Source organism: Sminthopsis crassicaudata, chromosome 3, assembly GCF_048593235.1.
Source record: "Sminthopsis crassicaudata isolate SCR6 chromosome 3, ASM4859323v1, whole genome shotgun sequence".
NCBI lineage: Eukaryota > Metazoa > Chordata > Mammalia > Dasyuromorphia > Dasyuridae > Sminthopsis > Sminthopsis crassicaudata.
In genome coordinates, this window is record NC_133619.1 from 187,423,007 (window position 1) to 187,436,189 (window position 13,183).

General features: G+C 34.7%; 1 pseudogene; it reads left to right on the plus strand.

Moving 5' to 3' along the window:
- The window catches only part of LOC141561973 (nuclear cap-binding protein subunit 3 pseudogene), a 75,197-nt pseudogene extending 65,519 nt beyond the window's left edge, over window positions 1-9,678 (plus strand).
- The last annotated feature ends 3,505 nt before the right edge of the window (window positions 9,679-13,183 follow it).

The window sequence follows — 13,183 nt, forward strand, 5'->3', positions numbered from 1 at the left end:
GAAAAGTATCTAAACAATGTTTTCTTGAATGACGCCCCAGAAAAGAATCTAACAAAAAAAAAAAAAAAAAAAAAAAAACAATGTTTCAGAAGATAAGATCCATAAAAGAATCTACAAAAGACTGGTTTTTTTAGATTGATGATCTAGAAAAGAATCTAGAAAAGTGTTGTTTCTAGAGAGAGGATCCAGAAAAGAATGTTTTCTCCATTGAGGCTCTAGAAAATGATCTCTAAAAGAATTGTTTCCAGAGAGAGGATCTAGAAAATTTTCCAGAAAAGATTTTTTTTACAGATTGAGGTGTTCAAAATGAATCTAGAAAAGTCTCTTTTCTAAAGAGAACAAGAAGAAAAGTACCTAAAAATGGTTTCTTGCATGAGAATCCATAAAATAATCTACCAAAAATACTTTATTTCAAGAGAGTTGATCCATAAAAGAATCTAGAAAAGAACTTTTTTGTAGGTTGAGGCTGTAGAAAAGAATCTAGAAAAAAGTTGTTTCTAGAGAGAGGATCCAGAAAAGAATTAAAAAAAAATGTTTTCTAGAACGGAGCTTTAGTTAAGAAGCTTGAAAACAGTTGTTTCTAAATAGAACATCTAGAAAAATATGTTTTCTGGGTTGAGGCTCTAGAAAAGGATCTCTTAAAGAATTCTTACTAGAGTGAGGATGCAGAAAAAATTACTAGAAAGATTTTTGACTTGATTGAGGGTCTAGAAAATCTTCTAGAAAAGAATTGTTTTTAGAGCGAAGAAATAGAAAAGAATCAAGAAAATATTTTCTATAATGGGGCTCTAGAAAAGAATCTATAAAAACTTTGTTTCAAGAGAGATGATGTGTAAAAGAATCTAGAAAAGTCTCTTTTCTAAAGAGAACAACAAGAAAAGTATCTAAAAATGTTTTCTTGAATGAGGCTCCAGAAAAGAAGCAAACAAAAAAAAAACTTTGTTTCAAGAGAGATGATCCATAAAAGAATCTAGAAAAGAAGGGTTTTTTTTTTTTTTAGATTGAGGCTCTAGAAAAGGATCTTATAAAGAATTCTTTCTAGAGAGAGGATGGAGAAAACTTGCTAGAAAAGATTTTTTTGTGGACAGATGTTCTAGAAAATCTTCTAGAAAAGACTTGTTTCTAGAGAAAAGAACTAAAAAAGTATCTAGAAAAATATTTTCTAGAATGAAGCTCTAGAAAAGGATCTAGAAAAACTTTATTTCAAGAGAGATGGTCCGGAAAAGAAGCTAGAAAAGTACATTTTCTAGATTGAGGCTCTAGAAAAGAATATAGAAAGGACTCTTTTGTAAACATAACAACTAGAAAAGTATCTAAAAATATTCTCTTCAATGAAGCTGCAGAAAAGAATCTAAGAAAAAAAATTTGTTTCCTAAGATATTATCCATACAAAAGTCTAGAAAAGAATGGTTTTTAAAAAATTGAGGATCAAGAAAAGAATCTAGAAAAGAGTTCTTTCTACAGAGAGTATCCAGAAAAGAATCTAGAAAAATGTTTTCTAGAATGGGGCTCTAGAGAAGAAGCTAGAAAACTGTTGTTTCTAAATAGAACACATAGAAAACTATGTTTTCTGGGTTGAGGCTCTAGAAAAGGATCTCTTAAAGAATTCTTACTAGAGAGAGGATGCAAAAAAATTTCTAGAAAGATTTTTGACTAGATTGAGGTTTTAGAAAATCTTCTAGAAAAGAATTGTTTTTAGAGCGAAGAAATAGAAAAGAATCAAGAAAATATTTTCAATAATGGGGCTCTAGGAAAGGATCTATAAAAACTTTCTTTCTAGAGAGATGATCTGTAAAAGAATCTAGAAAAGTCTCTTTTCTAAAGAGAACAAGAAAAGTATCTAAAAAGGTTTTCTTGAATGAGGCCCCAGAAAAAATCTAACAAAAAAAAAAAAAAAAAAAAACAAAACAAAACAAAAAAAAAACAATGTTTCAGAAGATAAGATCCATAAAAGAATTTACAAAAGACTTGTTTTTTTAGATTGATGATCTAGAAAAGAATCTAGAAAAGTGTTGTTTCTGGAGAGAGGATCCAGAAAAGAAGCTAGAAAATGTTTTCTAGAATGGGGCTCTTGAAAGGAATCTAGAAAATACTTGTTTCTAGACAGACGATCTAGAAAACTATGTTTTCTAAGTTGAGCCTCTGGAAAAGGATGTGGTAAAGAATTCTTTCTAGATAGAGTATGCAGAAAAGTTTGTAGAAAAGATTTTTGTGTAGATTGAGTTTCTGGAAAATCATCTAGAAAAGATTTGTTTCTAGAGAGAATAACTAGAAACGTATCTAGACAAATATTTTCTAGAGTGATGCTCTAGAAAAGAATCGACAAAAACTGTGTTTCAAGAGAGATGATCCATAAAAGAATCAAGAAAAGTAGGATTTCTAGATTGAGGCTCTAGAATAGAATCTAGAAAATAGTTATTTCCAGAAAGAGGATCAAGAAAAGAATGTTTTCTCCATTGAGGCTCTAGAAAATGATCTCTAAATGAATTGTTTCCAGACAGAGGATCTAGAAAATTTTCCAGAAAAGATTTTTTTTCTAGATTGAGGTTTTCAAAATGAATCTAGAAAAGTCTCTTTTCTAAGGAGAACAAGAAGAAAAGTACCTAAAAATGTTTTCTTGCATGAGAATCCATAAAATAATCTACCAAAAATACTTTATTTCAAGAGAGTTGATCCATAAAAGAATCTAGAAAAAAACTTTTTTGTAGGTTGAGGCTGTAGAAAAGAATCTAGAAAAGAGTTGTTTCTAGAGAGAAGAAATAAAAAAGTATCAAGAAAAAATATTTTCTAGATTGAGGCTCTAGAAAAGTGATCTAGAAAAGAATTGTTTCTAGAGAGAGTATCCAGAAAAGAATAAAAAAAAATGTTTTCTAGAATGGAGCTCTAGTTAAGAAGCTAGAAAACAGTTGTTTCTAGATAGAACATCTAGAAAACTATGTTTTCTTGGTTGAGGCTCTAGAAAAGGATCTCTTAAAGAATTCTTACTAGAGAGAGGATGCAGAAAAAATTACTAGAAAGATTTTTGACTAAATTGAGGTTCTAGAAAATCTTCTAGAAAAGAATAATTTTTAGAGCGAAGAAATAGAAAAGAATTAAGAAAATATTTTCTAGAATGAGGCTCTTAGAAAGAATCAATAAAAACTTTCTTTCTAGAGAGATGATCTGTAAAAGAATCTAGAAAAGTCCTCTTTTCTAAAGAGAACAAGAAAAGTATCCAAAAATGTTTTCTTGAATGAGGCCCCAGAAAACAACCTAACAACAACAAGAAAAAAAAAAAAAACAAAAAAAAAAAAACAAAAACAAAAAACAATGTTTCAGAAGAGAAATGATCCATAAAAGAATCTACAAAAGACTTGTTTTTTTTAGATTGATGATCTAGAAAAGAATCTAGAAAAGGGTTGTTTCTAGAGAGAGGATCCAGAAAAGAATCTAGAAAAATGTTTCCTAGAATGGGGCTCTAGAGAAGAATCTAAAAAGACTTGTTTCTAGATAGAAGATCTAGAAAACTATGTTTTCTAAGTTGAGGATCTCGACAAGGACCTAGTTAAGAATTCTTTCTAGAGAGAGGATACAGAAAAGTTTCTAGAAAATATTTTTGCCTAGATTGAGGTTTTCCAAAAGAACCTCGAAAAGTCTCTTTTCTAAAGAGAACAATTAGAAAAGTATCTAAAAAATGTTTTCTTGAATGACGCCCCAGAAAAGAATCTAACAAAAAAAAAAAACAAAAACAATGTTTCAGAAGATAAGATCCATAAAAGAATCTACAAAAGACTGGTTTTTTTAGATTGATGATCTAGAAAAGAATCTAGAAAATGTTGTTTCTAGAGAGAGGATCCAGAAAAGGATCTAGAAAATGTTTTCTAGAATGGGGCTCTTGAAAGGAATCTAGAAAAGACTTGTTTCTAGATAGAGGATCTAGAAAACTATGTTTTCTAAGTTGAGCCTCTGGAAAAGGATGTGGTAAGAATTCTTTCTAGATAGAGTATGCAGAAAAGTTTGTAGAAAAGATTTTTGTCTAGATTGAGGTTCTAGAAAATCATCTAGAAAAGAAGTGTTTCTAGAGAGAATAACTAGAAACGTATCTAGACAAATATTTTCTAGAATGAGGCTCTAGAAAAGAATCAACAAAAACTGTGTTTCAAGAGAGATGATCCATGAAAAGAATCAAGAAAAGTAGGATTTCTAGATTGAGGCTCTAGAAAAGAATCTAGAAAAGAGTGTTTCTAGAGAGAGTATCCAGAAAAGAATCTAGAAAAATGTTTCTAGAATGGGGCTCTAGAAAGAATCTAGAAAAGAATTTTTTCTAGAGCGCAGATCTAGAAAAGTTTCCAGAAAAGATTATTTTCTAGATTGAGGTTTTCTAAAAGAACCTACAAAAGTCTCTTTTCTAAAGAGAACAACAAGAAAAGTATCTAAAAATGTCTTCTTGGGTGAGGCTCCAGAAATGATTCTAACAAAAAAAAATTGTTTCAGAAGATATGATCCATAAAAGAATCTACAAAAGACTTTATTTTTTTTTAGATTATGGCTCTAGAGAAGAATCTAGAAAAGAGTTGTTTTTAGAGAGAGGATCTAGAAAAGAATCTAGAAAATGTTTTCTAGAATGGGACTCTTGAAAGGAATCTAGAAAATACTTGTTTCTAGACAGACGATCTAGAAAACTATGTTTTCTAAGTTGAGGCTCTAGAAAAGGACCTGGTAAAGATTTCTTTCTAGATAGAGGATGCAGAAAAGTTTGTAGAAAAGATTTTTGTCTACTAGAAAATTATCTAGAAAAGACTTGTTTCTAGAGACAATATAAAGAAAAGTCTCTAGACAAATATTTTTCTACAATGAGGCTCTAGAAAAGTTTGTAGAGAAAGATTTTTGTCTAGATTGAGGTTTCTAGAAAAATCATCTAGAAAAGAAGTTGTTTCTAGAGAGAATAACTAGAAACGTATCTAGACAAATATTTTCTAGAGTGAGGCTCTAGAAAAGATTTGTTTTCTTGAATGAGGCTCCAGAAAAGAATCAAAAAAAAACTTTGTTTCAAGAGAGATGATCCATAAAAGAATCAAGAAAAGTAGGATTTCTAGATTGAGGCTCTAGAATAGAATCTAGAAAATAGTTGTTTCCAGAGAGAGGATGAAGAAAAGAATGTTTTCTCCATTGAGGCTGTAGAAAATGATCTAGAAAAGAATTTTTTCTAGAGAGTGGATCTAGAAATGTTGCCAGAAAAGATTTTTTTCTAGATTGAGGTTTTCAAAAAGAATCTAGAAAAGTCTCTTTTCTAAAGAGAAGGACAAGAATATTATCTAAAAAAAATGTTTTCTTGAATGAGGCTCCAGAAAAGAATCAACAAAATGTTGTTTCTAGAGACAGGATCAAGAAAAGAATGTTTTCTTGATTGAGGCTCTAGAAAAGAATCTAGAAAAATGTTTCTAGAGACAGGATCAAGAAAAGAATGTTTTCTAGATTGAGGCTCTAGAAAGTGATCCAGAAAAGAATTTTTTCTAGAGCGCAGATCTAGAAAAGTTTCCAGAAAAGATTATTTTCTAGATTGAGGTTTTCTAAAAGAACCTACAAAAGTCTCTTTTCTAAAGAGAACAACAAGAAAAGTATCTAAAAATGTCTTCTTGGGTGAGGCTCCAGAAATGATTCTAACAAAAAAAAATTGTTTCAGAAGATATGATCCATAAAAGAATCTACAAAAGACTTTATTTTTTTTTAGATTATGGCTCTAGAGAAGAATCTAGAAAAGAGTTGTTTTTAGAGAGAGGATCTAGAAAAGAATCTAGAAAATGTTTTCTAGAATGGGACTCTTGAAAGGAATCTAGAAAAGATTTGTTTCTAGACAGACGATCTAGAAAACTATGTTTTCTAAGTTGAGGCTCTAGAAAAGGACCTGGTAAAGATTTCTTTCTAGATAGAGGATGCAGAAAAGTTTGTAGAAAAGATTTTTGTCTAGATTGTGGTTCTAGAAAATTATCTAGAAAAGACTTGTTTCTAGAGACAATATATAGAAAAGTCTCTAGACAAATATTTTTCTACAATGAGGCTCTAGAAAAGAATTGACAAAAACTGTGTCTCAAGAGAGATGATCCATAAAAGAATCAAGAAAAGTAGGATTTCTAGATTGAGGCTCAAGAAAAGAATCTAGAAAAGAGTTATTTCTAGAGAGAGTTTCCAGAAAAGAATCTAGAAAAATGTTTTCTAGAATGGGGCTCTAGAAAAGAATCTAAAAAAGACTTGTTTCCAAATAGAATATCTAGAATACTACCTTTTGTAAGTTGAGGTTCTAGAGAAGGACTTAGTAAAGAATTCTTTCTAGAGAGAGGATACACAAAAGTTTCTAGAAAAGATTTTTGTCTAGAATAAGGTTTTTGAAAAGAACCTAGAAAAGTCTCTTTTCTAAAGACAACAACAAGAAAAGTATCAAAAAAAATATTTTCTTGAATGAGGCTCCCGAAAAGAATCTAACAAAAAATACTTTATTTCAAGAGAGATGATCCATAAAAGAATCCAGAAAATTATGATTTCTAGAATGAGGCTCTAGAAAAGAATCTAGAAAAGACTTGTTTCTAGATAGAAGATCTAGAAAACTATGTTTTCTTAGTTGAGGATCTAGACAAGGACCTAGTAAAGAATTCTTTCTAGAGAGATGATACAGCAAAGTTTCTAGAAAAGATTTTTGTCTAGATTGAGGTTTTCCAAAAGAACCTAGAAAAGTCTCTTTTCTAAAGAGAACAACTAGAAAAGTATCTAAACAATGTTGTCTTGAATGAGGTCCCACAAAAGAATCTAACAAAAAAAAAAAAAAAAAAAAAAAAAAAAAAAAAACAATGTTTCAGAAGACAAGATCCATAAAAGAATCTAGAAAAATATTTTTTTACATTGATGGCTCTAGAAAAGAATCTAGAAAAGAGTTGTTTCTAGAGAGAGGATCCAGAAAAGAATCTAGAAAATGTTTTCTAGAATGGGGCTCTTGAAAGGAATCTAGAAAATACTTGTTTCTAGACAGACGATCTAGAAAACTATGTTTTCTAAGTTGAGCCTCAGGAAAAGGATGTGGTAAAGAATTCTTTCTAGATAGAGGATACAGAAAAGTTTGTAGAAAAGATTTTTGACTAGATTGGGGTTCTAGAAAATCATCTAGAAAAGTCTTGTTTCTAGAGAGAATAACTAGAAAAGTATCTAGACAAATATTTTTCTAGAGTGAGGCTCTAGAAAAGAATCGACAAAAACTGTGTTTCAAGAGAGATGATCCATAAAAGAATCAAGAAAAGTAGGATTTCTAGATTGAGGCTCTAGATAGAATCTAGAAAATAGTTATTTCTAGAGAGAGGATCCAGAAAAGAATGTTTTTCTAGATTGAGGCTCTAGAAAATGATCTCTAAAAGAATTGTTTCCAGAGAGAGGATCTATAAAATTTTCCAGAAAAGATTTTTTTCTAGATTGTTGTTTTCAAAATGAATCTAGAAAAGTCTCTTTTCTAAAGAGAACAAGAAGAAAAGTAACTAAAAATGTTTTCTTGCATGAGAATCCATAAAATAATCTACCAAAAATACTTTATTTCAAGAGAGTTGATCCATAAAAGAATCTAGAAAAGAACTTTTTTGTAGGTTGAGGCTGTAGAAAAGAATCTAGAAAAGAGTTGTTTCTAGAGAGAAGAACTAAAAAAGTATCAAGAAAAATATTTCCTAAAATGAGGCTCTAGAAAAGAATCTAGAAAAGGCTTGTTTCTAGAGAGAGCATCCAGAAAAGAATAAAAAAAAATGTTTTCTAGAATGGAGCTCTGGTTAAGAAGCTAGAAAACAGTTGTTTCTAGACAGAAAATCTAGCAAACTATTTTTTCTGGGTTGAGGCTCTAGAAAAGGATCTCTTAAGAATTCTTACTAGAGAGAGGATACAGAAAAAATTACTAGAAAGATTTTTGACTAGATTGAGGTTCTAGAAAATCTTCTAGAAAAGAATTGTTTTTAGAGCGAAGAAATAGAAAAGAATCAAGAAAATATTTTCTAGAATGAGACTCTAGGAAAGAATCTATAAAAACTTTCTTTCTGGAGAGATGATCTGTAAAAGAATCTAGAAAACTTTCTTTTCTAAAGAGAACAAAAAAAGTATCTAAAAATGTTTTCTTGCCCCAGAAAACAATCTAACAAAAAAAAAAACAATGTTTCAGAAGATAAGATCCATAAAAGAATCTACAAAAGACTTGTTTTTTTTTAGATTGATGATCTAGAAAAGAATCTAGAAAAGAGTTGTTTCTAGCGAGAGTATCCAGAAAAGAATCTAGAAAAATGTTTTCTACTCCGATGACGAGACCGAGGAAGGGGAGGTCGAAGATGACGCCGCCAGTGACCTGGAGTTGGAGGCGCTGTCCCAGGTGGAAGAAGACTCCCTCCTGCGCAACGACCTCCGGCCGGCCAACAAGCTGGCCAAGGGGAACAAGCTGTTCATGAGGTTTGCCACGAAAGATGACAAGAAGGAGCTGGGGGCCGCCCGGAGGAGCCAGTACTACATGAAGTATGGGAACCCCAACTACGGGGGCATGAAGGGCATCCTGAGCAACTCCTGGAAAAGAAGGTACCATTCCCGCCGCATCCAGAGGGACGTGATCAGGAAGCGGACGCTGATCGGAGATGACGTGGGCCTGACCTTGACTCCTCCCTACAAGCACAGGCATGCAGGTCTGGTGAATGTTCCGGAGGAGCCTATTGAGGAAGAAGAGGAGGAGGAGGAGGAGGAAGAGGAAGACCAGGACATGGATGAAGATGACAGGATTGTGGTGGAATACCGGGACGAGCTGCAGGCCTTCAAGCAAGCGCGCGAACGAAGCGGCTCCCGCCGCCCCAGCGCCAGCGGCTCGGGCTCCGACTCGGACGAGATGGATTACGACCTGGAGCTGAAGATGATTTCCACGCCCTCGCCAAAGAAGAGCTTGAAGATGACCATGTACGCCGACGAGGTGGAGTCCCAGCTGAGGAGCATCCGGAACTCCATGAGGGCGGACAGCGTGGCCGCCAGCAACGTCAAAAACCGCATCGGGAGCAAAGGGTCGTCGGACAAAGTCGCCGACGTGCGGCTCCTGCTCGAGGAGAAGCGGCAGAGCACGGCGCAGAGGCCGCCCACGGGCAGCGTCAAGTCTGATGTCCGGCAGAGACTAGGAAAGAGACCGCACTCTCCAGAAGGGAAGACTCTGAGCAGCGCCTTCACCCCCCGCCGGGAGCCCATGTCCGACGTCCACAGCCGGCTGGGCATCCCCAGGCAGGACGTCAAGGGCCTCTACTCCGACACGCGGGAGAAGAAGTCAGGCAGCTTATGGACGCGCTTGGGCTCCGCCGCCAAGGCCAAAGAGAAGGGGGCCGAGAAGGCGGAGCCGGCGGTGGCGGCGGCGGCCCCCGAGGAGGAGGACTCGGAGCTGCAGCGGGCCTGGGGCGCGCTGATCAAGGAGAAGGAGCAGTCGCACCAGAAGAAGAGCCGCCTGGAGCGCCTGCCCAGCCTGCAGATCGAGATCAGTCGGCAGAGCAGCTCCGACTCGGACGCCGAGTCCTGAGGCCGGCCCGGCGCGGCCAGATAGGATGGCCCGGCCCCGGCGTCCAGGTCTCTCGTGACTTCAGCCAGCCCACTTTCCTCCTCTTCCTAGCGGGAAACGACCGTCCGGAGAGCCGCAGACTGACCTCCCCCTCTGGCCTCGGCCTTGACAGTCGTGGCTCCCGGCACCTCCAGCCCGCCGGAGCCCGAGGGAGCGTGGGGGTTCCTGGGGGCCGGCGCCCGCTGGGGGACGAGGACTCCCCCTGGAGGCCGGCCCGGTCCCGGCCGGGCCGCGGGAGGACGCTTCGTGGAGCCGACCTCCGGGTCCCCGGGCCGTCAGTGGCGGCCGAGGGCCCCGGCATCGGGGGACGTCCGTCCGTCCGTCTCGTTGGTCGCTTTGACGTGAAGAGCAGCCCCTCCGGTGCTGGGGGGTTTTCTAGGACACAGCCTGGGACTTGGGGTGGTTTTTGTGTGAAGGGGGGTCAATGTTGAACAGTTCTGTTCAGTCCATTATGTTTTAAAACTATTCCTGATTTCGAAGCTTAAAAAAAAAAAAAAAAAAAAAAAAGAAAAATGTTTTCTAGAATGGGGCTCTAGAGAAGAATCTAAAAAAGACTTGTTTCTAGATAGAATATCTAGAAAACTACGTATTCTAAGTTGAGGATCTCGACAAGGACCTACGTAAGAATTCTTTCTAGAGAGAGGATACAGAAAAGTTAATAGAAAAGATTTTTGTCTAGATTGAAGTTTTCCAAAAGAACCTCGAAATGTCTCTTTTCTAAAGAGAACAATTAGAAAAGTATCTAAACAATGTTTTCTTGAATGACACCCCAGAAAAGAATCTAAAAAAAAACAAAAACAATGTTTCAGAAGATAAGATCCATAAAAGAATCTACAAAAGACTGTTTTTTTTAGATTGATGATCTAGAAAAGAATCTAGAAAAGTGTTGTTTCTAGAGAGAGGATCCAGAAAAGAATCTAGAAATTGTTTTCTAGAATGGGGCTCTTGAAAGGAATCTAGAAAATACGTGTTTCTAGACAGACAATCTAGAAAACTATGTTTTCTAAGTTGAGCCTCTGGAAAAGGATGTAGTAAAGAATTCTTTCCAGATAGAGTATGCAGAAAAGTTTGTAGAAAAGATTTTTGTCTAGATTGAGGTTCTAGAAAATCATCTAGAAAAGAAGTGTTTCTAGAGAGAATTACTAGAAAAGTATCTAGACAAATATTTTCTAGAGTGAGGCTCTAGAAAAGATTCGACAAAAACTGTGTTTCAAGATAGATGATCCATAAAAGAATCAAGAAAAGTAGGATTTCTTGATTGAGGCTCTAGAATAGAATCTAGAAAATAGTTCTTTCCAGAGAGAGGATCAAGAAAATAATGTTTTCTCCATTGAGGCTCTAGAAAATTATCTCTAAAAGAATTGTTTCCAGAGAGAGGATCTAGAAAAGTTTCCAGAAAAGATTTTTTTCTAGATTGTGGTTTTCAAAATGAATCTAGAAAAGTCTCTTTTCTAAAGAGAACAAGAAGAAAAGTACCTAAAAATGTTTTCTTGCATGAGAATCCATAAAATAATCTAACATAAAAAACTTTATTTCAAGAGAGTTGATCCATAAAAGAATCTAGAAAAGAAATTTTTTTTAGGTTGAGGCTGTATAAAAGAATCTGGAAAAGAGATGTTTCTAGAGAGAAGAACTTAAAAAGTATCTAGAAAAATATTTTCTAGAATTAGGCTCTAGAAAAGAATCTAGAAAAGGGTTGTTTGTAGAGAGAATAACTAGAAAAGTATCTAGACAAATATGTTCTAGAGTGAGGCTCTAGAAAAGAATCAACAAAAACTGTGTTTCAAGAGAGATGATCCATAAAAGAATCAAGAAAAGTAGGATTTCTAGATTGAGGCTCAAGAAAAGAATCTAGAAAAGAGTTATTTCTAGAGAGAGTTTCCAGAAAAGAATCTAGAAAAATGTTTTCTAGAATGGGGCTCTAGAAAAGAATCTAAAACAGACTTGTTTCCAAATAGAATATCTAGAATACTACCTTTTGTAAGTTGAGGTTCTAGACAAGGACCTAGTAAATAATTCTTTCTAGAGAGAGGATACACAAAAGTTTCTAGAAAAGATTTTTGTCTAGATTAAGGTTTTTGAAAAGAACCCAGAAAAGTCTCTTTTCTAAAGACAACAACAAGAAAAGTATCTAAAAGTATTTTTTTGTATGAGGATCCCGAAAAGAATCTAACAAAAAATAATTTATTTTCAAGAGAGATGATCCTTAAAAGAACCTAGAAAATTACGATTTCTAGAATGAGGCTCTAGAAAAGAATCTAGAAAAGACTTGTTTCTAGATAGAAGATCTAGAAAACTACATTTTCTAAGTTGAGGATCTAGACAAGGACTTAGTAAAGAATTCTTTCTAGAGAGATGATACAGAAAAGTTTCTAGAAAAGGTTTTTGTCTAGATTAAGGTTTTCGAAAAGAACCTAGAAAAGTCTCTTTTCTAAAGACTACAACAAGTAAAGTATCTAAAAAATGTTTTCTTGAATAAAGTTCCAGATAAGAATGTAAAAGAAACATTATTTCAAGAGAGATGATCCATAAAAGAATCTATAAAAGTACGATTTCTAGATTGAGGCTCTAGAAAAGAATCTAGAACAATGTTTCTAGAGAGAGGATAAAGAAAAGAATGTTTTCTAGATTGAGGCTCTAGAAAGTGATCTAGAAAAGAATTGTTTCTAGAGAGTGGATCTAGAAAAGTTTTCAGAAAAGATTTTTTTTCTAGATTGAGATTTTTAAAAAGAACTTAGAAAAGTCTCTTTTCTAAAGACAACAACAAGAAAAGTATCTAAAAATGTTTTCTTGAATGAGGCTCCAGAAAAGAATGTAACAAAAAATACTTTATTTCAAGAGAGATGATCCGGGAGATGTTGAAGCACTGTATAAATGTCAGATACTACTCTTACTACTACTATTATTACTCGTACTCTTACCCCTATTATTATTACTACTACTTCTACTATTACTCCTCTTCCTACTCCTATTAGTATTACTCCTATGATTACTATTATTACTCTTTCACCAACTACTACAATTACTCCCACTCTTATTACTGTTATTATTCCTTCTAGATCTCTTCCTCCTGCTACTAGTACTATCATTGCTCCTATTCCTATTAATACTCCTTTTACTACCACTACTATTATTTCTACTACCACTTTTACTATTACTATTACTACTACTACTCTTACTCCTACTACTCCTACTAGTAGTGTAACTCCCATACCTATTATTATTACTATTGCTATTACTACTTCTTCTACTACTATTATTCCTACTGCTATTATTATTAGTACTACTACCATTACTATTACTTTTATCATTACCACTATTCCTACTACTTTTATCAGTACTATTATTCCTCCTCCTATTACTGTTACTACTTATACTACTCCTACTTCTTCTACTCCTCCACCTCCTACTACTACCACTACTCCTTTCTCCCTACTATTACTATAATTACTACTACAACTACTACAACAACAACAACAACAACTACTACTACTACTACTACTACTACTACTACTACTACTGCTACTCTTATTTCTATTACTATTATTACTCCTACTAGGAGTACTGTTAAGTTTTCCTAGTGCCATGACCAATTTCTTGCCCTTCTAG